This window comes from Octopus sinensis, linkage group LG1, assembly GCF_006345805.1.
Source record: "Octopus sinensis linkage group LG1, ASM634580v1, whole genome shotgun sequence".
In the NCBI taxonomy this organism is placed as follows: Eukaryota; Metazoa; Mollusca; class Cephalopoda; order Octopoda; family Octopodidae; genus Octopus; species Octopus sinensis.
Window position 1 is genome coordinate 29,960,295 of NC_042997.1, and position 27,206 is coordinate 29,987,500.

Sequence of the window (27,206 nt, forward strand, 5' to 3'; positions counted from 1 at the left end):
ACCGTTTTTAGTAAATTCTTTTATTTTACCAATTGTTTGTATAGGATACCCCAAGCGTGTCTGCACAAGTTTTTTTCTGCTTTGTTTTCTCATTATCATCTATAATTTATTTGTTTATTTCGTGTCTGTCATCACGCTAATATTATGACGACTTCAATTGTAATAGACTTCCTTAAATCTCAATAGGTTCTACTATGATTCACCCAGCCACCTTTTGAGTGAATAGAAAGCGGTGAGAAATATATAGGATTTTTTTTATTATTACGAATATTTGAACAAAAAATTAACAATATATTTTTTGTCTTTATCTTTTCATATTTTCTTTATTTACTACGTGTCTGTTTCAGAATTGTGTGCATCGTGGGTACAGAGAATGAAAGAAGCACCGTAATTAAAATATTAAACATTTTAGGAATTAAAGATTAATTTTTCTTCAATCCAAAACATGTGCCTTACTGTTTTAGGTATACAGGCAAGCAGCGTAATGGATACTGAGCGAAAGGCTAAGGACTCGAATTTACTTCGTAATATCCAAACTTTGACTGGTTGGTATGAGCATTTACACAAAAGGAGTTTATTATGCTTTCTTTCTCCACCTCTTCCTTGCTCTCTCTCTCTCTTTGTTTCTCCCCCCTCTCTCTCTCTCCTCTATCAATCTATCTATTTATCTATCCCTTTCCATCCGTGTGTTCTCGCATTTGATTTGAAATGAAAACCTTAATTCATAAAGTTTTTTTCATACGGCAACAATCTTTTCAGAAACTAGAAACTCTCAAATGTGACTACTTGTATCCACTTTGCTGAAGTTGCCTCCAACCCAATAGCCGTTAGTTACCAACGATTCTGCTATTAGTAATTAGAAATCTCGGTCGCATATAACAGCCAATAGCAGTCAGTATAAGACCCATCAAGTAGCAGTTAGGGGCAAATACATTCCATCACATGATTTAACCATAAAATTATGAACGACACCTCCTTCGCTATCTAAAAGCAAGCAGCCTTATTCAGAAACCATTTAAGCTTTGGTATTCAATACATTCATCTGGGTGATCAGAAGCTTTCATCTTAAATATGGGAAACTTTAAGTAATGATATGAGTTTATGAAACAACGTTATCGACAAGTGCTTGTGTGTACATACGAGTACGTATGTATGTATGTATGTATGTATGTATGTATTATAAAGAAATGTATGCATTCAAACACGCCGCTCACATGATAAGCAAATAAGAATGGATAGCTCAAATCATCAATATGTGCATTTCAAAATGCATGCATATTATATGATATTATACAATTCCGCATTATTGCATAACCACTCTATTTCTGCAATTGATGATCACGCTTTAATTCTTGAAATCCCATTGCATTATGTGTGTGTGCGTGTGCATGGGTGCGCGTGTGCCGCGTATGTGTGTGTGTGTGTGTGTGTGTGTGTGTGTGTGTGTGTGTGTGTGTCATATTTCTCAGCTGTGGTATTTTGTCAAGTGAAACATCCCTTTAAGACATAGAGGGTTAAAAACAGTGTATACCTCAAAACCATATATACATGTATATGTGTTTGAGTGAGGGAATATCTGTGTATATACATATGCATCTATATATGTTTATCAACACGTATCTACGTTTATGTATACACTGAAATTGACGAATAGTATCAGTTTAATACACCGTAACTTAATAATTTTGTAGCTTTAAATATCGTAAAATAAGCAGTGGAATATTACGAGTGGGTGCTGAAAACATCTTGGCTTTAAGGGCATCGCGAAAGGCTTGGCTGGAGACCCAACCCTCCGAGTTCATTTACAGGGCTTAGAAAAACTGAAGGATCGCTGCAATAAATGTGTGAATCTGAGGGGAAATTGCTGAATATAATCATATTTAACTGATCCTCCTGTATTTTCGTTGACGCAATACCAAGAACTTTGCAGTACTGCCTAATGTGTAATCAGTGAAACTATTGGAAAAGGTTTGCCCAGGATTACCGCAGTTTTATGACAGATACCAGTAAATTAATAAAAGTAATTGTTTAAATGTTTCTACATGGCCGTATGTGTGTTCTTGTACGCATAACTATGCGGGTAGCTCTGCGCATATGAGCATCACGATTGACCTGAATTCTTCCTCATTAAAACTAATTTGCGACTGGCAATTGTAAAATGTTCAAATGTCTTCCTTCATTTCTCTAAAACTTGAGTATGTTCAAAGATAAACCTTGATTATTTTAATTGACATATTACGCACATACACCCACAGGATATATGTGTGTGTCTATATGTATGTGTGTGTATGTGTGTGTATGCGTGTGTTCGCGCGCATGCGTATGTGTGTGTGTATCATCATTAAACAGATAGCTCAAATACTGACCCCCCGCGGCTCCCCAACCATGCCTGTCTTGTGCTACTCCACACACCCCTCCAAAGCTACCGCCACTAGTTTCTATGATGCTATCGCTAAATTTGGTTTTAGATCTTCCTCTTGCTCTTTTGCTATATGCTGCACCCGTTAATAGGAATTTACTAAAGGCTTGCCTTTAAGTATATGGCCGGTGGAGACCCATTGACTTTTCATGATTGAATTTAACTGTCTTTCTTTCCACTTAGCCTTTCTAATGATCCGCTTATTAGTTCTTTTATTCGTCCAGCTTTTTCTGAGAATACGTCTAAATTACAATTGTTCAAATACTTCAATTTCTCTTTTTATCAAATTTCTTCATAAACCAGCATTCAGTTCCATAGTCGACTATGATAAATACAAGTGATTTGCAAAGTCATTTTTTGTTCGCAGTGAAATGCCTTTATCCTTCAACATAATGTTCAGTCAAATATACATGTGTGTGTGTGTGTTTGTGTGTGTGTGTGTGTGTTTGTGTGTGTGGTGTGTGTGTGTGTGTGTGTGTGTGGTGTGTGTGGTGTGTGTGTGTGTGTGTGTGTGTGTGTGTGTGTGTGTGTGTGTGCGTGTGTCTGTGTGTGTGTGTCTTTAGTCTTGGATTAACACACAATACCTTGAAATCAAAGTGTTTGCTGGACGATCAAGACGAATTCAAGACTACGGAAGAGCAGTAACATGTTATACGTTAAAGTATTAGTATTGCGAAGTATACAATGACCTATTTTTAAATGTCTACTTGAGTGCATACTGTAATGGTTGAAGATAATTATTATTCCTAGGAATATTATTTCAAACAGAAGGCGGAAAGCATTTCTATTCACAACAAGATTCACAAAACTAATATATTGCGGAGAAATGATATATGTTTTGGAGCAAAGGATCTCGAAAGTTTTCTGGATCCAGTGATCCCAACACTAAAATTCATACGACTTCATTTTACTACTATTTCACTCAGAATTTTTTCCTCGTTTTTTTTTTGTCACGTGCGTAAATGAATACCTAGACCAATCTCTAGCCATCTAATGTAGCCATTAAAAAACACATAAAATTTTCAACAAAATATTTTTTATTGAAATATATTATAATCAAAGCTTCAGTAGATAATAGGTAGGTATTTCAGTAACCATAAAGAATGTGTGATTTGAGATGTCTATCGAAAACAATACAATTAACAAAAGAGTTGGACGCACTAATATTGCACCTACACCAATACTTCCAGATACTTTATGAAGCTGACTACAATAACCTGTCTGCAAGAATCATGATCTCTGTTTTGTAAAATAATAACGCAACAATTTCCTAAAGCTTCTCCGACCATTTTCCCATTATCTTTTTTAAAAAAACAATTCTACGTTTCGCTAACAAACAAGATAAAAAGTAAAACTTCAAAAAAAATTTTCAAAATTGCCCACTGGAACTATTTCCATCAAAGACAGAATTTCAATTGAAAATAGTAAATCACGACCATACATAGACACTTGAGTAAATACTTTCAAGGGAACCATTCTAGAATATTCTAAAAGATATCTCGGCGGTAATAAAGAAATATGAAACGAAATTTACATCTCAAATCATTGAACTGATAAGAGAAATATAATAAAAAAAAAACAGCACCAAAAATATCAAAGAACGACTTTCTACATAAACAATCTAGTGGTTAGAAATAATAGATTTCCTGCAAATCACACGCCCCAATAGTTTTTAAACGGAATGTACGAGTCATTATATAATATCGTCTTAGGTGTACAATAAGTGCAAAACGACGGTATATAGATAAACGATCGAATGTCTATATTTTTAAATTGCTCAGTTAAGAGTGACTGAGGGCTAAAGAGCAACAAGGATAACAATGATAACAATAACAGAAATAAGAGTAAGAATCAAAATGCTACATAGGAAAGTGGATCAACCTATCAGTCATTGCAACCAAATCTTTTTCATATCATATACTAGTAAGGACAAGTCTAAAACTTAAACAGAATAATAGGCGCAGGAGTGGCTGTGTGGTAAGTAGCTTGCTAACCAACCACATGGTTCCAGGTTCAGTCCCACTGCGTGGCATCTTGGACAAGTGTCTTCTGCTATAGCCCCGGGCCGACCAATGCCTTGTGAGTGGATTTGGTAGACGGAAACTGAAAGAAGCCTGTCGTATATATGTATATATATATATATGTGTGTGTGTGTGTTTGTGTATGTGCGTTTGTCCCCCTAGCATTGCCTGACAACCGATGCTGGTGTGTTTACGTCCCAGTCACTTAGCAGTTCGGCAAAAAGAGACCGATAGAATAAGTACTGGGCTTACAAAGAATAAGTCCCGGGGTCGATTTGCTCGACTAAAGGTGGTGCTCTAGCATGGCCGCAGTCAAATGACTGAAACAAGTAAAAGAGTAAAGAGTAATCATACCTGGAAATTCTTTGACTATAGGTCTACCGCAAGCCAAGCATATGGCAAGTAGAAAAGTAACTGTAGCTACTTGAAAGCAACAAAACTATGGCTGCAGTTATTTCTCTTCAATTATCCTAAACGAATAATCTCCAGATATTACCCTTCTTCTCAACAATGTCTTCAATCTTTCTCTACAGTGACATATCCTTATCTAAGGAAACGCACTAACTTGTAGTCCATCCCTTGTAATTCATCAGTCACTGCCAGCTACACTCTATTACCCTAAAGGTGATTGAAGTTACCATTTCAAACAACATTCTTCGACATTTCCTCTGGACGACAACCGATACTGCTTTTGTAAAGCAATAAGTATTGGAGACCTATACTTTCTTATCACATACCAGATTAATTTGTTACTCTCGATATTAGTAAAGCGGGTGTATACTCATGGTAGTCCAAAGTCAAATGCTTAAATATATGAGCCCTCTTTCACTCATCATTTGGGTCAACTTCTTCAGGTCAGATCGCAATAGTGAATCTCTTTCTTTCTCTCTTTCTCTCTCTCTCTCTCTCTCTCTCTCTCTCAAACACACACACACGCATTCTCTTTTCCTTTCTCCCACTCTCTCTTGCTCATTCACTCTTTTTCTCTCAACCAGATTGATTAAATTCTGTTCCAAAATACAGCTTTGTACACATACATTCTTCCTCTTATACATCAACCTATGCGTTTCACTAACAACTAGGTAACTTCACTGTTCTTTTGTAACTATGCATGCTAGGTATCATCTACATGTATCTTAGACGTTTCACGACAAATCTTTTGTGAGTCCTTGAACAAGAGCTTCAGAAAACCATTCTTAAATGCTATCATGCATAAGGTGTCTCTTTCAACAAGAAAACGACACAATCAACACATATATAAAGAAACCACAACTAGACCCCGCTCACTATCGCTTAAAATGTTACAATTTAACATCACTGAAGCTCTCACCTGATAAACGCACATTTGGAACTTTAAAACATTTGCATCTCAGAGACGCGACTTCAGAGAACTAACAACTCACCTGAATGCCCTGGTCATGGCTACTGGTAACAATATGTAATCCTTCTCGGCATCAAAATAATAACAACTAATTGGTATGCAATCACGTAAAATCATTTCAACATCTAGCTCGCCTGTGATAAGTCTGCCTATACATTGCTGTTACAGTGCTTTCTAAACATCGAGCTTGGCAATCTTTGTATTTCACTCAGATAATATTACCCACTTACACATTTCTTCCTCTCTCGCTTCCCCGTACTATGTCCATTCCCAGAACGCACAGTACAACACTAAGTATATTGGATTATCAGATTAATTCCTTCGTATTTTTCCATTTATTTTAATCCTTATTTTTCATCAATAATTTCAACAAATCACTCAATAATATATCCCCCTTCAATGTTCACTAGTTCTGGCCAACGTTCCACTGACTTGAGAGTAGAAATCACAGTGTCTTCGCTCGAACAATTCATTGAGCCACGTTTTAAGCTTCAGGTTGTGGTTGAACAAAATGCCACCAGACTGTTGGGCCAAAACATATAAAAATCTGAAGGCGCTATATCAGGAGAATCCACTAAGTTTGGGTAGAACTTCTAAACCAAGCTCGTGAATAACATTTTTGGTCAAATTATCGAAATGGGGGCGAGCGTTGTTGTGTTGATGAAACACACCATGTCGCCGTTTGGGTTGTTTTAACTAGATTGCCTCAAAGCTCTGTAGTGAGCGGGCGGTTGTTTTTAAGCATTTCATAGAGGATTAACCCTTCCTAATCCTACTAAACGCAGACCATCGTGTAATACTGATGCAGCTCTAGCATGTCTGGAATAGATTCTTGCTTTCGATTCAGCGATTCTTTATTTCGTTTCATATTGATGTAAATGCACAAAAAATTAAGGTTCATTCGTAATACATGACAGCAAAGAAGAGCACACATTGACTCTCTGCGTGCGACTAGACTCGGAATGTTTGTAAGGAATCGATTGACCCAATTTACTGACTTTTCCGATGACACGTATGTGTCGACGAATGGTTGAATGACCAAATCCAAGCTTCTCAGCTAGCTCCTCAACTGTTACGATGAGGTTTCGCATTATTTATGGGATGACTCATGGGTGTATATATATATATATATATATATATATATGTGTGTGTGTGTGTGTGTGTGTGTGTGTGCGCGTGTGTGTGTCTGTGTCTGTGTTAGAGATGGTGTGAGCGAATAGGTATATATATATATATATATATGTATACGTAAAAAAATACAAACTGGGATAAAAACGCAAAACATTTAGAAGACGATACAAAAAACACGGACGGGACATTCGAAGGCTTCAATCTTCAGTCAAGAACCGGATCATCCTCGCAATTTCGGCTGATTAATCTTGAGATTGCTCCGATCTGGTCAGCCCCAAAGGAAAATCTAAGCCAAGCGCATTAGATTGCTTGGAAGAAAGCCTCGAATGTATACAAAACAAGGGCGGAAAAACGAACGACGTTACACGAATAAGAATACAAAATACATAAAAACCAATAATGATAATAATAATAACAATATATATATATATATATATATATATATATATATATATATATATATATATATATATATATATATATAATGCATATGTGTATATATATATATATATATATGCATGTATGTATCTATATATATATATATATGTGTGTGTGTGTGTGTGTGGTGTATGATTGTGTATATATATATATATGCATGTATGTATGTATCTATCTATGTATCTATATATATATATATATATATATATATATCATATAATTTATCTCCAGTTAAAAGAAGAAAAGAAAATGTAAATAAGTTAATAACTATTTATTTTTACAAATTGGTCGTCTTCGCTTCTTAGAGCTGTTTAAATTAATACTTCATAATTTCAAATAATACCCTATAAATTCATTTCGGCACACTGTTGAAATGAATTGACAGCTGTACATAAAACATCGGAATGTACATTTTTTCTCTGATGAAATTATGTCATGTCATATAAATGCAAATTTAATATACAAATTTGTAATCAGATTATTGAAAAGGCAGTAGGAAGCTAAAATAACCAGTTTGTTAATAATGAATAACTGTTAACTTCATTCACTCCATCTTCTCTTCTTTTCGCTGGATAAAAACTATATGCTTAAAGTATACCTATTGTTTTAAAGGAATATCATTCCCCAACAGTATTAGGTGTTAAACCAGTATTTCCTTGGATGTAACCATCCCTTCACGATTTTAACATATCCTCTATATATATATATATAATAGGCGCAGGAGTGGCTGTGTGGTAAGTAGCTTGTTTACCAACCACATGGTTCCGGGTTCAGTCCCACTGTGTGGCACCTTGGGCAACTGTCTTCTACTATAGACTCGGGCCGACCAATGCCTTGTGAGTGGATTTGGTAGACGGAAACTGAAAGAATCCTGTCGTATATATGTATATATATATGTATATGCGTGTGTGTGTTTGTGTGTCTGTGTTTGTCCCCCTAGCATTGCTTGACAACCGATGCTGGTGTGTTTAGGTCCCTGTTACTTGGCGGTTCGGCAAAAGAGGCCGATAGACTAAGTACTGGGCTTACAAAAGAATAAGTCCCGGTGTCGAGTTGCTCGATTAAAGGCGGTGCTCCAGCATGGCCGCAGCCAAATGATTGAAATAAGTAAAAGAATCAAAGAAAAAAAATATATATATAGATATATATATATATATGTATCTATATATATATATACATACATACATACATACATACATACATACATACATACATACATACATACATACATACATACATACATACATACATACATGCAAACTGTAAACGCTCCTATATACGTTTGTGAAATGCGAAAGTTTGTAATTGTGGATTCGTATGTCAGCGTGTCCGTTAATATCAGTATATGTACATGTAGCACTGCACACATGTTTGATAATAGAAGATTAAATGATATCATTTATTGAGATAATTTTCCATATAACTTATCTTTGTGTATAAGACAAGAGGATGAAGTGAAGGTCACAAATAATCAACGAGATAACATTTATAATTCTTAACTTAATTCACTGATAGAGAATAAAATTTGCTTCGTTTTCGCATTATTAGAAGTCACTTCAAAATATTGCTTCTTATCTTCGACATTTGACAACACAGGTGTCCATTAATCATCCGCTATAGTTTCCTATCAACTTTTCAAGTCAAATTTGGTTTTGGTCTACGGTACTTGTTGTAGTCTATTATCACTTTAAACTAAAGTTTCTGATTAACCAAATTGCACCTGTACGACATCCCACTCTATAATATCTCATTGTCTGCATTAGAAGTAGGATTATCTAGACAACATCACATTTTGAAGCCATTCATATCTATCTCAGAATTAATAAAAATGGGTATTACAAGTTTATCCCTAGAGAGTTCAGCTCCTACCATTGTCTACTTTTCCCTTTCATCACCCTGAGGTCAGCTATCAACTAATGCTTTCGATATAATCGACTATGCTTTGAAGTCGGTATCGCAATGTGATAACATTTCAATAAAGGAATCTATTAAAAGACTAAAGGGATATATGCTTGTGTATGTACGTATATTGTATGCAAATGTGTGTGTGTGAGGGTGTGTTAGTGTGTGTATGTGCGTTGGTGTTAAATAGTTCTTGGCAGATATTATATATAAACTGATCGATCTGTTGTCTCCTGAAGCAACTAGTTTATCAACAACAACTACTACTACTACTACTACTAATAATAATAATAATAATAATAATAATAATAATAATAATAATAATAATAATAATAATAATAATAATAATAATAATAATAAAACTTAGATATGTTTCGACCAGAGATTGGTCCAGGCCATGTCTAACTTAATAGCACCACCTGATAGGATTATTCGAATCCTGTTTAAGTCAAGTTTTGTTCAAGTAGTGAGTTCTTGTTGGGTGAGTTGTATCCAGTTTTGTTCAAGTAGTGAGTTCTTGTTGGGTGAGATGTATCCAATTATGGGTGGCTTATCTGGTATTCTTTGAAGGAATCTATCCAGACTCTGTTTAAAGTTGATGGGATCAATAATAATAATAATAATAATAATAATAATAATAATAATACTATAAACGCATATGTGTATATACAGGGTGCAGTGAATAAACTGTCAATTCAATTACGCAAAAATGAAAATAATACTGACATCTCATTTTAAGATATATTTACCAAAATTACGTAAAAATATCTTGAAATACTAAAGAGTAAATTTAATCTCCTGCAACTCTTTTGGACGTTCACTGTTTAAGTTGGTGAATGGGCGATGTGGTCGCAGAAATAGTCTAACAGCCATTGCTAGGTTCTCTCGCTTCTGTAGCATGGTGCAGAGTCCTGTTACCAGATACAGGGTCTCCCAGCAGCCACCCTCTTGACCCAGAGCAACACTATCTCCTCCAGGCACTAGATGTAGGCCTCCGTATTGAGTCTGAGGCCTTGTTGGAAGATGAATTGATGCATAACATCACAATCATATTTTTATATATTTTATAAGTGAAAGCGTATTATGTTTGTCGACCGGTTTCGCTTTCGCTAATCATGGCATTGAAATTATTGTAATTTCGTATTTTCTTAAGAAGATTTTAGTCGATGTTGCTGTATGGGAAGTTTGTGAATGAGTCAACAAATAGAAAAATCTGATGGGTGAACGTTATAATTCGGGACAGGGAACGTAATTGTTCATTTGGTGTGTAGGGATAAATAAATGTACAAAAACACAAAAGCTAAAGTAGTGTGATGAAATATGTACAGTGATCGTGAATTAAAATATATCTGGAGACCAAAGTTGGTTATGCGTTCATATTTAAGCATGTTCTGCATTTTTCGATAAATAAATTTTCGTTATTTAAACGTTCTGTGAAGTTTGGTTGGGTATTACCTGCACATCTCTCTATGTGTTCACTCAAAGGAATCTGTCTGTACTTTCGGAAACGGATTTGTTCCTTATCTAGTGTGGGTCCGTCATACTTTTCTGTTCTATATAGTTATGTCGACGACCAGAACGAGTTATAACATAAATTAGATTCTCGGAAGCACAAGTGAAGTTGGTTTTAATTGTAAACCTTTCTCTTTGTTCGAATAGGAATTCTAAGCTTTCCAGGTGTTTGGGGCATGTCCCACAGTTTGGACGTCCACATTTTTTATCCGTTGGTTTCGTAGTTGTTGTGCAAAGCTTCACATATGTCAGAAGTCTTTTCTGCGATTTGTGTAGCTTTTGCATTTGATGAATTTGTGTTTTCAGAATGTTGTTCATTTTTGGATCCCTAGTGCGCATAAGTAGATTTTGTACAATAGCGTTGTATACCCCATTTTTTCCAGGGTTGTGAGTTGATATATACGGTAGTATTTTGAGATCAGATGTGGTGTTACACTTTGTTTTCCTTAGTGTGTTAATGCCTAAATTTCTTCTCACGCTTAATTCCATTATCTATAAGTGATGGTAGATATTGTCTCTCAGTTAGTGTTGTTCTGAGATCTTGAAGACGGAGGTCCCAAGTATTTCTATCAGACACTATTGTGTAAACCTTATTTCTAAATTAAAGGGGATATTTCTTTGATGCGCTTCGGGTGTCATGAGCTGAACAGAAGATATTGCTTCCAGTCCGGTGCTTTATGATAAATGTCTGTTATAATTTGGTTGTTGATGTTTCTTTATCATATCTAGCTCTTCTTTGCTATATTCCATAGTAAATTGAATGTTAGGGTTTATGTTATTTAGTATTGATTTAAATTCCAAAAGCTTATCAATGGTCTCATTCCAAATGATAAAGCAGTCATCCAGATATCTTTTCCAGTTCTCTCTTATAAAATGGTGAAATGGATATCCATATTTTTGCAGTGACACTTCATATATGGTGAATTCAAAATATACCATTATTAGGTTCGCAAGAACAGGGGCTGCTTTCATTCCTATCGTAATTCAACATTTTTGACGATAGTAGGTGTCGTCAAATAGGAAATATTTTTTGTGAAGTATACATTTTAATGCTTCAATTATAAAAACCTGGTTTATGCGTTCCGGAATTTGTCCGGGGTACTTTTCCAGCCAGAATTTTATTGTTTCTATTCCATAATCATGTGGGATATTGGTGTAAAGATTAATGGAGTGAAACCAATAATGTCTCTTCATTAGTTGTTTTTGGTAAATGCACAAGCATATTTAGATAGTCTCTAATGGAACTTACGATGAATTTCAGCAAGAGTTTCAGTAGGATGTCTAGAATAATTCTTTGGCGGTGGGTTTCACAGGCTAGGCCACCTATAATGAGTTTTAACTTTAAATCTTCTGGTGTTAGAATATTCATGTGATTCTTTGGTGATTCTTTGCAGGTGTCATTAATTATCTAGCACTTGTGTATTTTAGGTAGGCGGTAAAAAACTAGGATTACATTTAAAGATCGTGATGTAGATGAATCAAGGATGCAAGATTTTTCATTGATTTTTGTTGCTTATAGTTTACAACTTTTTCGTTGAAGGTAACATTTTCTAGCATGGATAATACTAGGCTTTTGTAGTATTCTCTGTCCATCAGGACCATAGCACTTTCTTTGCTTAATTGTTATTTCTTTGTCGTTTTGCAGTTCCATTAGATTTTTGCATTCTAAATTTTTGAGGTTTGAATAAGTTTTTCATTTATGGCAAGTATTTGGGAAATTTTCGATATGGTCACAGAAGTCATCTAGTGTTTTATTCCTAGCCTTAGGAGGAAGATAACTGCTTCTGTTTTCTACTAGTGATTCATCCTCGTTGTAGTCGGTGCTGCTGTGATTCGTAATTTTTTGCGGAATTATTAAATATTGTCTTTAATTTCATTCTGGTTAGATCTTCGTGGGGTTGGGGTAAATTTTAATCCTTTAGTTAGTATGCTGATTTTTGTTGCAGAGAGAGTTTTCTTTCATAACTTTATTACTATGTAAACTGTGTGCATTTTCCTTTTATATATATATATATATATATATTGTACTAGCAGTATCGCCCAGCGTTGCTCGGGTTTGTAAGGGAAATAACTATATAAGCATCTTTAGAGATGTAAAGTATAATAGCCATCTCAATATGGCTAACCACAAAGGGGGGTGTTACTGTAGCTTTTTACGTTCTGAGATTTAATAATAAATTTTTAGAGAGTTACTTCCCTTATATATGCCAAAAATGCATTAAAAATGGGAAAAATTGATGGTAATTTTTTTTTTAAATCGTAGACTCATCGTAGACGCGCGCTAATACCCAAAAGAGCTCCATATGAATCACGACTATAAGATACCCGGTTTTGGTTAAACTGCACCGCAAAATCTGGGAGTAGTTAGGAATCGTAGGAGACAGACAGCACACAACCTCTCTTTTATATATAAAGATTACAACTCACCGTGGGGATGACCGAAATTCTTCTCCTCCCTTTTTACTATATGTATGTATATATCTAAGTGTGTGTATGTTTTTTGTTTGTATTTGTCCCCTTCCCCATCATCGTTTGACAACTGGTATCGGTGTGTTCATGTCCTCGAAACATAGCGGTCCGACAAAAAACACCCATAGAATAAGTACTAAGCTTATGAAATAAGTCTGGGTATCGATTCTTTTCGACTAAAACCCTTCAAGTTGGGGCTCCCGCATGGCTGCAGTCAAATGACTGAAACAAGCAAAAGAAATTACTAGGAGATAGATTTCGTATTAGGCTTTTATTAGGTACTAGCAGTATCGCCCGGCGTTGCTCGGGTTTGTAAGGGAAATAACTATATAAGCATTTTTAGAGAGTTACTTCCTTTATAGATGCCAATTCGGGCTTTCTTAGCCATTTCTGTTTTGGTGTCTTCAAGCCATGAAGTCGTTGTTCTAAAAGAACGCTGGTCTCCTTGACAACGCATTACGACGTTGATTTCCTTACACTCCCTTCCCCACAGCTTCACGAGGGAGGGAAGAAGGGGGAGAAGCAAACAGGTGCAGGTGTGACCATGGACGCCAACTCCGCCGCCATCGACACACGAAAAATTATGCATTAAAATGGAATAAAAAATGATGTTAAATTATTTTTTAAATCGTAGACTCATCCTCGACGCGAGCTAATACTCAGACGGGCTCGATATGAATCACGGCTATAAGATACCCGAATTTGGTTAAACTGCACCGCAAAATGTGGTAGGAGTTAGGAATCTAAATCGTAGGAGACAGACACTCACACAACTACAGTTTTATATATATAGATAACATATGTTTCGACCCGTCAGCCCAGCACTATGACAGCATAACAGTGGGCGGAAGCCGAAAGAATCCACAGAAGAGGTGCAACGGTATTCATGTCAGATTGGGGGATGCAGTGTTTCTAGTTCTTTAAGCGTTATCAATGGGAATTACCAAAGTAATACTGGGCTGACTTTAAGACGTAGCTTCAACTAAAACAGTCAACAACATTGACTGGGTTACACTCTTAGACTACCAGGTCGGAAGAAATTCTGCAGTATCAGCGTGAATCCGTGTTTAGGCGTAAGCGAACTTTAGGTTAGTTAAACTGTGTTTGTGGCATATTTCAGCTTTTAGTGGCAAATTCACTGCAGATACCGTAGAAAAAATATATACATAACAGTACAGGAAGCTGGAATTTTTTTGTTTCAATTATTTATGCAGCTTTACACTTTTTATTAGCTAATAGAAATCACAAAGTTGTACATGTTGGATAAACGTAAGAAATTTCCTATTAGAAATTCTTCAGACTGTGTGGTAAGTAGTTTGCTAACCAACCACATGGTTCCGGGTTCAGTCCCACTGCGTGACATCTTGGGCAAGTGTCTTCTGCTATAGCCCCGGGCCGACCAATGCCTTGTGAGTGGATTTGGTAGACGGAAACTGAAAGAAGCCTGTCGTATATATGTATATATATATGTGTGTGTCTGTGTTTGTCCCCCTAGCATTGCTTGACAACCGATGCTGGTGTGTTTACGTCCCCGTTATTTAGCGGTTCGGCAAAAGAGACCGATAGAATAAGTACTGGGCTTACAAAGAATAAGTTCCGGGGTTGATTTGCTCGACTAAAGGCGGTGCTCCAGCATGGCCGCAGTCAAATGACTGAAACAAGTAAAAGAGTAAAAGAGTATACATTCAAATAATACAAAATTTACATTTGGAGGAAACTTTTATACGTATTTAATAGATAAAAATATGGCAGGTCACTTGTCTGTTTTCACATGAGTGCTACTGATAACATGAAATCCAATACAACCTGCTGCGTAATCAGGTCGTCGGCAACTAAACAGGCACCCTCAACTAGACTTGCTCGGTGAGGCAGGTTGCTGGACACCCAGTCGGACTATAAACAAGACTTTTCAAAAGGACAGATGAACTAGTGTGTGTGTGTGTGTGTTTGTGATAGAGTAAGAGTGCGAGTGAACGTGTGTGATCTCATGTACGTGTAAGTTTCACTCACCTACTCTCTCTCTCTGTCTCTCTCTCTCCCTCTCTCTCTCTCTCTCTCACACACACACAAACACACATACGCGCACACAGAAACACACACGTCCATTTCGTATACACGTTCATGCATTTTTCAATTTCTCCTTTCTTTCACTTCAAAACAAAAGTAAATAAATTTTAAAAATTACAGAAATTAACGAACAAAACAGCTGATTCCGATGAGTTTGTTGACAGCTTTGGGAGTTATAACGAAACTTAGCCGTTGATTATTATCTATCTACCAAATAAACTGTTTTCCACTCAACAACTCTTTTTTACAACTAAAATAACATCGGCAACTACGTTGGGTCGCACAATTTTGAGGTCATTTTCGGACAATATTTCAATTTCCTTCTAATGTTTCGCTTTCGTCCGATGTTTCACGCATGCGTAAAATTCTACTCAGACAAACATTTATGAAATTGTACACATAAATATTATATTGAAATAAGCCACAACCAAAAAAATTACATTAAAAGACTTCCATTTCTCTATATTTTACGAGGATATACAACCTTTCTCTCTCTTTCTCTCTTTCTGTCTCTCGCACGCACAAAATAGACGTATGCATATGTATTTATGGCCGAAGGTAACGAATGCGCACACCTGGTGTTTAGAGTAAGGATTACGTCGAAAACGGGCGGTGTATATATTCTTTACCTCCGCCTCTTTATGTATATATATATATGAAAGATGTGTGCGTGTGGGAGAGAGAGAGCGAGTGAGTGACGCTTACACATACATGCAAAAACATTCATACATCACAACAAACACCTTCACTCACTCACTCTCTCTTTTTCTCTCTCTCTGTCTCATATACACGTCCATTTCATATACACGTACATCTTTCACTTTCTCCTCTCTTTTACTTTGTTCTCTCACTTCAAAGCAAATGTCGCTTTTCACTTTATCCTCCCTTTCAATTTCTGCTCTCTTCAAAGCATAAATAAATTAAAAGAATTTTACGGAAATTAATGCACAATCATATGATTCCATATATGTTGAGTTGACAAACGAAAGAATGCCATATAAAAGTTCCTTTGGCACACACACACACACACACATACACACACACACATACATACATGCACTCTAGGTAACACTTCTGTGCAAATTATGTTATTTCTTGCAGTTTGCCCGAGCGAATTTAAAGCTCAAATCCAATTGAAGTGAACTTTTTCTGTTGTGTAATTTGTGTTTGTAATGAGATTATTTAAAATCCTGATCTTCGATATGAACTTAAAAGGAAGTTTTCCCAGAAATCCTATCCTTTACCTCTTCTTTTTAACATATCGGAGGTGACATTTCCGTCCCCTCCCCCCATTTTTATCATAAATTTCTTCCGATTCCTATGTTTGCGATACAGTAGATTAGGATTTCACCCACAAAACAGGATCTCAATGTTTTAATTTTCTCCCCTTCCATACCAAATTCATTTTTTACTTTTTCCAAGTATTTTTATTCTTGGTAATCCATGGAGAAAAAAACAGAGAGTACGAATCTTTAAGAATTTTACCCATCACCTCACCATGTTCAAATAGCTACACACTTCCAATGTTTCACTTTTAGCTTTTTGGAAAGCGGGGAAGTTTCTTCAGAAATAATATCATTTACCTGTTGTTTCTAGTATGTCAGGTTTTTTGGCAGTAGTCTGGTATTTTTTCATTTGCTATTTCAGTAGAATTCTATGCATGCGGGAACCATCAGACAAATTGATATCGAGTAGGTGATGGGTGAGTGAGGTGAGGTATTGAGTGTTTCTTTAAGAAAAATTAAACTATAAACAATATATATGTATTTCCCAGATTCGTATTCTCTGTATTTTTGTACGTATATAACAAAAGCAAAAGAAAATTCGAAAAGAAATGCGGTGAGGATGGGAGAAAATTAAAATTTCGAAAACGTAATTTCTGGACAAAATTGTATTAACCCCCTTTATACGATGAAACAATACATAGTTTGTGATCCTTTTTAGGAACAGAAAGCATTTTCATGCAAACCCATGTAAACTGTACCCTCTCCCTTCACTTTTAAACAAACAATATATTCCATTATGCCATTAATTATAAATCAGCTGTGCCGATTCTGCCCATAAGAAAGGAGCAAATAATACAATGTGCCTGCAGGTCATAACACTAGTGCAACGCCGGGATGCATTGCTAGTATTTGTGTGTTTGTGAGTATATATATATAAGTGTATGTATGTATGTACGTACGTACATACGTACGTGTGTATGTATGTATGTATGTATGTATGTATGTACGAAAGAGGCAACAACTACATTGATGAGAGGCAGTTGAAATTCAGTTAGAAAATTAATGATACTGAAATTATACCCCACTACAGTTAATTTTCCCATGTGTCCAAACTTGGTTACCGCTGCTATTTTTCATATGTTAGTGAGAAATAGAAATAGAACTTCCATAGCTTTATTAAATCCTCTTAGATCGTGGATAATCGGAAGGAATGATTTTTTTTTCTTTCAAGTAGCAGGAGGAACGACTGCGATGTTAAACTTTACCAAATTCGTGTTTTCGGAAGAGAAGATTTCAGTTTAATAATCGTAGCGGAAACAAACTGTAAAAAGTATCTGTAATTCTCTCTAGATTTAATCTTTAATATATGTGTATGTGTCTAAGTATATAAGTAATGTTACACATTTGCAAATATTCTAGCGATATTGCAATGCACAACAAAACTTTTGTTTATAAATATTTGACATTTTTTCACAGCTGAAGTATATTTCATCATTGAATAGTAAATCAAGCATTATGCGAAAATCTCAAATCTCAGACTTATTCGTAATGCTTAGAGCAAGTGATTTATATTACGTTTATATATATGTATATTGAATCCGGAGTACTTTATGCGTAAAGTTGGAACACCTACAGACCAGAAAGTGAAGTCGAGCAAGGGAGAAAAGTGCAATTTATGTTTTCGTGATTTGTTTCTTTTTCTGTATTCCTGTAATGGCTTATTTATTACAATAACACTATGGTCATAGTTACTACCAAAGTTTATCGTCCGTAGGTAGAAGTGATCTTCGTGGGAGACTCCTTGCATGAAATTTGCTAATCCATCTGAAAGATTTCATGTCTATAGATTTGTCAGCTAACAGAAATGTATCTCACACTATATAATGCGAAAATCGTTCACGGTATCGAAAAACTACTTGACAACTTCTTTTTTTTTTCCACCAAAATTACTGAAGAATGTAAAGTGAAATCATAAAAGTCCCAATGTAACATGAAATCATATAGAAAAATTACTGAAAGGACATCCCAGAACAGAAAGTAACAAAAATAATTAGACGAAATTCATGGACATCAGTGGATATGTGTATGAAAGTTTGTTCATACTCTTTTACTTGTTTCAGTCATTTGACTGCGCCCATGCTGGAGCAACGCCTTTAGTCGAGCAAATCGACCCCGGGACTTATTCTTTGTAAGCCCAGTACTTATTCAATCGGTCTCTTTTGCCGAACCGCTAAGTGACGGGAACGTAAACACACCAGCATCGGTTGTCAAGCAATGCTAGGGGTACAAACACAGACACACAAACACATACACACACACATATATATATATATATATACATATATACGACAGGCTTCTTTCAGTTTCCGTCTACCAAATCCACTCACAAGGCTTTGGTCGGCCCGAGGCTGTAGCAGAAGACACTTGCCCAAGATGCCACGCAGTGGGACTGAACCCGGAACCATGTGGCTGGTTAGCAAGCTACTTACCACACAGCCACTCCTTAAAAAATTCTTCTTTTAACTAAATCATTTAAAAGTTATGCATTTATATGATAATGATGCTCGGCAGTGGCACTGTTTTACTACAATTACATCGAGGTATTAAATGGACTAGCAAATCTTAAAAAGTAATTGGAACCTATCCTATAGGGTTATTTATATACTTCACACACTATGGAACGTAGGCCATCCACAGGTTTTCACCAAAACTTTTGACTCTGGGCTTTCTTCTCACAGGTCTTGTTGGTTTTGAAAGGCCATCAATGTTTCTCTTTGTCTTTGTTAATGTATGCAAACACTACACAAACTCATTTTTACTTTTGGGAACATGAGACCATATTAGCATGACCACTATCTTCTGACTTGCCTAGCACGGGATAGCCTAACAGAAGCCTGCACACCACTTGTATAGCTCTGAAAAACATTAAGGCACCCAAGCCATCACGCCACAACATATACTGAGTCTTGGGGTGCACGTTACTGGGGGCAGACCAACTAAAAACTATATTGCTACCATTTGCATCTGGATCCAGAATGCAGAAGAATAGCGATAAATACTAAAGGCATTTTACATGATGTTCTCTTTTTTCAGCCAATCTGCTCTTTTAAGCGAGAAGAAATATTATGCAAGGTGATTCGGAAGGTCTTTTAAAATTGACATAATTATTGCAATTTTGCTTTTTACATATTCAATATTATGATTGGTATTTGGCTGTAAACATCTTTCGGCATATAAATCGTTATATATATTTTAGGGAAATCTAGTAAGCAAAACACCAACAAATATTCGCGTTCTTGAAATTGGATATATATATATATTATTATTATTATATACTTAGTTAGTTAGTTATGCGCCCTTTTCAAGCCTAGCCAGGCTCATGGGCCCGGTTTCCCGGTTTCTATGACGTATGTGTTCCCCCACCCACCCACCCCTGCTGGACGGCCGGGACGCTAGTCCATCGCAGCGTTACTCAAGAGACAGGAAGAAAGAGTGAGAGAAAGTTGGGACGAAAGAGTACAACAGGGGGCTCCACCTCCACCCCCTGCCGGAGCGTCGTGGAGCTTTTAGGTGTTTTCGCTAAATAAACACACACAACGCCCGTTCTGGGAATCGAAACTGCGATCCTCCGACCGCGAATCCGCTGCCCTCCACTTTATATATACATATATATATATATATATATATATATATAATATATATAGAGAGAGAGAGAGAGAGAGAGAAGAGAGAGAGATTTTATAAATATATTATATTTATATGTGTGTGTGTTTGTGTACCTTTCGATTCACTATACGTTATAAATCTTAATATACACAAATTTCAATCATCACAGTTTTATGTTTAAATTAATTAAGTGTCCATAAATTTATATTTGATTTTGACGCAACGTTAATGATACTTCTGATCACTGTCAACACAAACTTTTAGTCGTATTTTCAAACCGAGGAAGGAAATGTATTTACAATGTCAATATTGTAGACGGTTTAGCGCATTTCTAAGAGAAACCATGCTCCTTGAAACACACTGCGATTCCATAGATTACTGGCAACATTTACCTCCTCATTGACATCTCAGACGCACGTAAGGGGTCGACACTACCCAAGTTAACAAACAATAGTGACGCAAGGAAGATAACATGTAGTCTCTGAAACATAGTTTGCTTATGATAACCAACAACTTAGTTACTTCCTCATTAACACAAATATTATGAAACTACTAAACGACTTACCTTAGAGTGACTTTTCAAATACTAATATTAATACCAACTAATTCGTGTTATTACTCGTTTATATAAATTCTATGTTGGATATTTCCGCAGCTGAAATATTTCACAGTGATATCACTAGTCTATTTATAATGATTGTCTGAAGTTTGATTATCTAAACTTTCGGATATGGACACCAATTTATTATCTTGCTTCACATGACAACAAACCGATATGTGACTTAGGAGCTCTAATCTTTACCTCAATTTCATTATCGAACACAAGGAGAATAAATATTTATAGCAAGCAATATCGGCTAGCTGCGAATACCATAACATTTGATGGTTTATTCGAAAGTTAACTTAGTACTTCTGTCAAACTGAAAGCAGCTCTACGACTTTTACCATCATTCAAGCGTTTAGAAATAGCGGTTAAAGGTTCCTCAAATCACACCCTACTATCATAAATATGTCAATATGGATGCATACATGGAAAACTGGGATGGTCTCAATTGGAACACATTTCATAGCAGGTCTACATGATCGGTGCTGAACTACAATAAGAAGCTAACAAGTGATACTATTTATTTTTAAAACGTATTTTTAAAATATAGTTTACATTCTTCGAATTCAATGTTTACTAGGTTTCAAGGAAGAGCGAATGCAATTATACGATCTAAGGACGATTGTATGTGTGTGTGTGTGTGCATGTGTGTTTTTATATATATGTATATATATATATGTATATAGATAGATAGATAGATAGATAGATAGATAGATAGATAGATAGATAGATAGATAGATAGATAGATGGACAGACATACACACATATACATACATAAATATGTATGATGTATGCAAATATTATGTTGTGTGTGTGTGTGTGTATCAAAGGAGTAGCTCTCAATTACATTATGCTTTTTAGCACCATATTTCTTTACAGGGAATATTCCGGGAGAAAAGCCTCAGCATCAGCGCTGAAGAAACCCACACATATTGAATATGCTGTATTGATAATGTTTTTATTATACAGCTGTTTCTATTCCCTAATTCGAATTTATATTACAAATAAAAGGGGATTAACGAATTTGAGATTGATCTACAGTCAGTATTCCTCTGAATACTAGATAAAAGAGTGAATAGATATTGACAATTTTCTTTAAAGGAAACCATTCATACAGACTGAAACACCAAATATGATAAACTATATTAGTCAAAGAATTGAAATTTTGGTGTTTTAATTTTTAATCCTAAATCTCATGCGCGCTTGCAATATCTATATATTATTTTAATGACTTGTTATACGTACATATACGCAGACATTCATATATAAGTACATAACTTACATACATACATATAAACACATAAATACTTTACATATATGCATACAATACAGAATACAACATACATACATACATACATACATACACACATACATACATACATACACATACATACATACAACATACATACATACATCACTACATACATACATACCTACATACATACATGACATACATACATACATACATACATACAACATGCATACATACATACATACATACATACATACAAACATACATACATACATACATACATACATACTACATACATACATACTCATACATCATACATACATGCATGACATACCATACATACATACATACGTACATCCATACATACTACATGACATACATAACTACACAATACATACATACATACATAGCATACATAAAAAGATACCATACAACATCACAAACCATACATACACATCACAATACACCTACATCATACATACATACATACATACATACATACATACATACATACATACCTATACCTACATGCATAATTCATACATAACATACATACATACATACATACATACATACACATACATACATCATACATACATACATACAACATACATACATACATACATACATACATACATACATACTACATACATACACATACATACATACAGACATACATACATACATACATACATACAACATACATACATACATACACACACATACATACAATACATCACATACATACATACATCATACCATACATACATACATAACATACATACATACATACATACATACATACATACATCACATACATACATGCAACATACATACATACATACATACCTACATACATACATACATACATACATACCTACTACATACATACATACACCACATACATACATACATACATACATACTACATACATACATACATACATACATACATACATACAGGTAAATAAATGATGTTTTGCTATCTGTTCAAAGGAACATATTTAGGCCCGCTAAAATAAATAACTGAAAGTTTTAGGACTTCCTGTCAACACACAAAAGCACGCACAAGCACACACATACACACACATACTCTCTCTCTTACTCTCTTACTCTCTCTCTCTCTCACACATACAAACACATACACTTACATATTATATATATATATATATATTAGGCTGGCAACTAAAGTCCCACCGTTTTTTAAATTTAAAGCTTTTAAAAGGTTTAATAAAAAATAACAACCCATTAATCAATAATATATTCACCCATTTTGTTTACAACTTCTTCCCGACATTCAACAAGATTTTCAATATCTCGTTGGTAGAAATCAACCGATTTCGACTCGAAAAATTGATCCAACCCAGCTCTCAATTCTGCATCAGTATTGAACGAAATTCCGCGCATAGCATTTGAAAGAGATCGAAAGAGATGGAAATTATAGTTACAGAAATCTCTTCAATAGACATAACTTAAAAATCAGATTATTATAGGCTCAGGCCGACGAAAGCCTTGTGAGTAGATTTCGTACACGGAAACAGAATGAAAACTGTCGTATATATGTGTATATTTATGTGTTTGTGTTTGTACCCCCATCATTGATTGACAACCGATGTTGCTGTGTCTACGCTCCATTAACTTAGCAGTTCGACAAAAGACGATGATACAATGAATACTATGCATGCAAAGAGTAAATTATGTGGCTCTAACATAGCCGCAGTCACATGACTGAAGCAAATAAAACAATAAAAATCTCTGCCATTTTAATCCCGAGAAAGGTCGAGTATTTGTGCTAGTATACATACACACACATGTTTCTATATATACATATATATATACATATATATAATACATATATATACATATATGTATGTATGTAGATATATATATAATAATATATATATATATATATGTATTTATGTAGGCATGTATGTATGTATATCAATATACAGTCGTGTCCAAGCGTTTTGCCAAATTTTTAAAAAATTAAAGTTGTTATGCCCAAGTGCAATTCGATTCAAATATAAGTTTGATATTAATTTTGGGTATTTAATATAAAAATCTATTTTTTACACCTATGTTCCAAACATTTTCTCATGAATGTTTATATGTGGATATATATATATATTGGTTTGGCAACTAAGTTCCCGCCGTTAATTAAATTTTGGAATTTATTGCGTTTTTAGAATTTGAAATCTATTTTTTCCGAGAACTCTATTTTTGAATCATTTTGGAAACTATTTTTTTTTCTTTTAGTTAATTTTTATTTATTTTCAGATCATTAAAATGGAATGTACTGTTGTGTCTAGGGACTGTCATTTTCTTTTTGTGCCATATAATTTGACACACTCACCGGTAAAATTTCCACTTACTCCCAGACACAACAGAATATGCTTTAACACACGAACTCACATAAAGAATCTTGCACACCAAATCCAAAAACGAAATATATATATATATATATATGTATGTATGTATGTATGTATGTATGTATGTATGTATGTATGTATGTATGTATGTATCTTGTAATCATCTGAAGAGGCACACCTACACCGTCGGATACTCCTACATGATTTGCTACGTATCCTAGCAGTGCAAGATCGATGCTAGACTGGTGGAAATAACTGTAGAGAGTAATAAACATTCTCGTATCAACCGACTTCCGTCACTCTCATTATTCATATATATATATATATATATTATATAGAGAGCACTGTTACACATAGATGCCACACGCTAGGAGGGACTCTTAAAGTCAAAACTACTAAAAAAAAAATTGGTTTCGGTACGATGTGTTTATTTATTTTAGTAGTTTTGACTTTAAGAGTCCCTCCTAGCGTGTGGCATCTATGTGTAAGAGTGCTCTCTATATATATATAATAAATAAATAAATTTAAAGAGAAAAAAATTGATATTTTTTTCTCTTTTCGAGGTTTTTCACGCTAACTACTTGATACATTCTTACGAAGATTTTATCCGATTTTTAAATTGTAAATTTAACCGGAGTATATTCAATAATGAATTTTTATTCCGAATAATCACGTTGTTACCGAAATGCAATTCGAAAAGCCCGCCATTTACATAGATGTGTAAGGGGTAAACATTCCTACATGCTGCGTTGGATACACTAGCTGTTCGCCTGGTATGTTGTTTTTGTTTATTCACTGTATATATCTTGAATTATGCTTGCACTGAGGAGTAAAAAATGCATAAAACTGCACTTATTACGAAATCACAGTGATATGCGGCTAAATTCTGTTTTTAAATTACCTGCTTCGAGAATTGGTTTCGGTACGATGTGTTTATTTATTTTAGTAGTTTTGACTTTAAGAGTCCCTCCTAGCGTGTGGCATCTATGTGTAAGAGTGCTCTCTATATAATATAAATAAATAAATTTAAAGAGAAAAAAATTGATGGTTTTTTTTCTCTTATGAGGTTTTTCACGCTAACTACTTGATAAATTCTTACGAAGATTTTATCTTATTTTTAAATTGTAAATTATATATATATATAAATTGGGTTGTCCGGAAAGTTCGTGCCGATTTATAGTAGCATACCTTTCGACTTATTTTAGAACATGGTTGAGTCCATAAAATAGGATTTGACGACACCTCCATTTAGAGCACAGTTTAAGCTATCTTTTCGTGGAAAAAGGTCTATGTTCCTATAACCAGTGTTAATTCTGTAATCCTTTAAAATGGAAGATAAGTATTTTTAATGTTTAACACACTCCAACATTGTAAAAAAATTCTTTGAATACAAAAATAAAAATGCGTGAAAACCAGATTATGATTTTACTTTATTCAACTGGTATATTACTCTATACTCATTTTGATAAATTTGGAAATATATATATATACATATATGCATATACATCTGTATATATGCAGGCACACACATACATTCACCCACACCCACCCACACATAAACACACACACACACACATATATGCATATATCTCCTTTCCTTCTTTCCTGAGCGTCCAATAATACTATATTTGTTCCACGTCCTCGCGTTGTGTTTTTTTGTGCTTTCTTGTTTGGATTAACTTTATATATATATAGATATATATATATATATATATATTATATATATATATATATATATATGCAGGGTGGGTGGAAAGTAACCAGGCTTATAGAATTTTAGCATCACTGAAGTCATGGCGAAACTATTTTTTAAACAGGGATTTTTATTTTCTTATTGTCTTATTCCTTACTTTCCATAGGGCCGGTCACTTGATTGTTCATGAGCGAACTACGAAAGCAGCACGCTATGAAGTGTGGAATTCCATTGTTTTTGTTCAAAGATGGTGGCGTGCATAGAAATGTAAGCATGCAACACTACTTCCGGATACAATAAAAAGTTGTTATGCAAAGCTGATGAACCACGGGCTCTGTGAACGCTGGAAGAAGAAGCAGCCGTCCAACCACATCTCAATCAGCAGAGAACGTAACAATGTTTAATCGCAGCCGCAAAATACGTCAAGCAGCTCGTGAAAGTGCACTAACAAGACATACAATACGTACAGTGTTGTATAAAGAATTGAATTTTCTTCTGTGGAAACGCCATTACGTGCAAGATCTGAACTATGAAGATAGTGACCGCAGAAGTCCAGATCTCACTGTGAATACAAGACAAAATCTCGCACACTGAAGGAGTTAGCGACACGGATTCAGGAGGTCATCCTCAATGATATCCCAGACGACGTCCTTTAGAAGGTTGTTCATTCCATCCCTGGCAATATGAGGAAACGGATTGACGCCAGCGGTTCATACGTTGAAATATGAAGATTTACTTTTTCCATACAATAAAGAACATGTATCATTTGTTTAAATAAATTTGTAAAAGAAATATGGATTTTATTACCAACTTTTAATGCCTACTTATTTTTCACTCACACTGCATGTATACATATATATATATATATATATATATACACATACATACACAAACATATAAACACGCATCAGAATGTGCATATACATACACACATACAGGCAGTTATATACGCATATGTATATATAAACATACACATACATACATATATATATGCATATACATACATATATATACACTTATACACACATATTTACATATATATATATATATATATATA

General features: G+C 34.9%; 1 protein-coding gene across 1 annotated transcript in view; it reads right to left on the reverse strand.

Moving 5' to 3' along the window:
• Window positions 1-20,939, reverse strand: part of LOC115219026 (lysozyme-like) — a 150,634-nt gene extending 129,695 nt beyond the window's left edge. The window contains exon 1 of the mRNA XM_029789071.2: window positions 20,798-20,939. The gene's annotated coding sequence lies outside the window, so the exon portion shown is untranslated. The remainder of the gene's footprint in view (window positions 1-20,797) is intronic.
• Window positions 20,940-27,206: the final 6,267 nt, after the last annotated feature.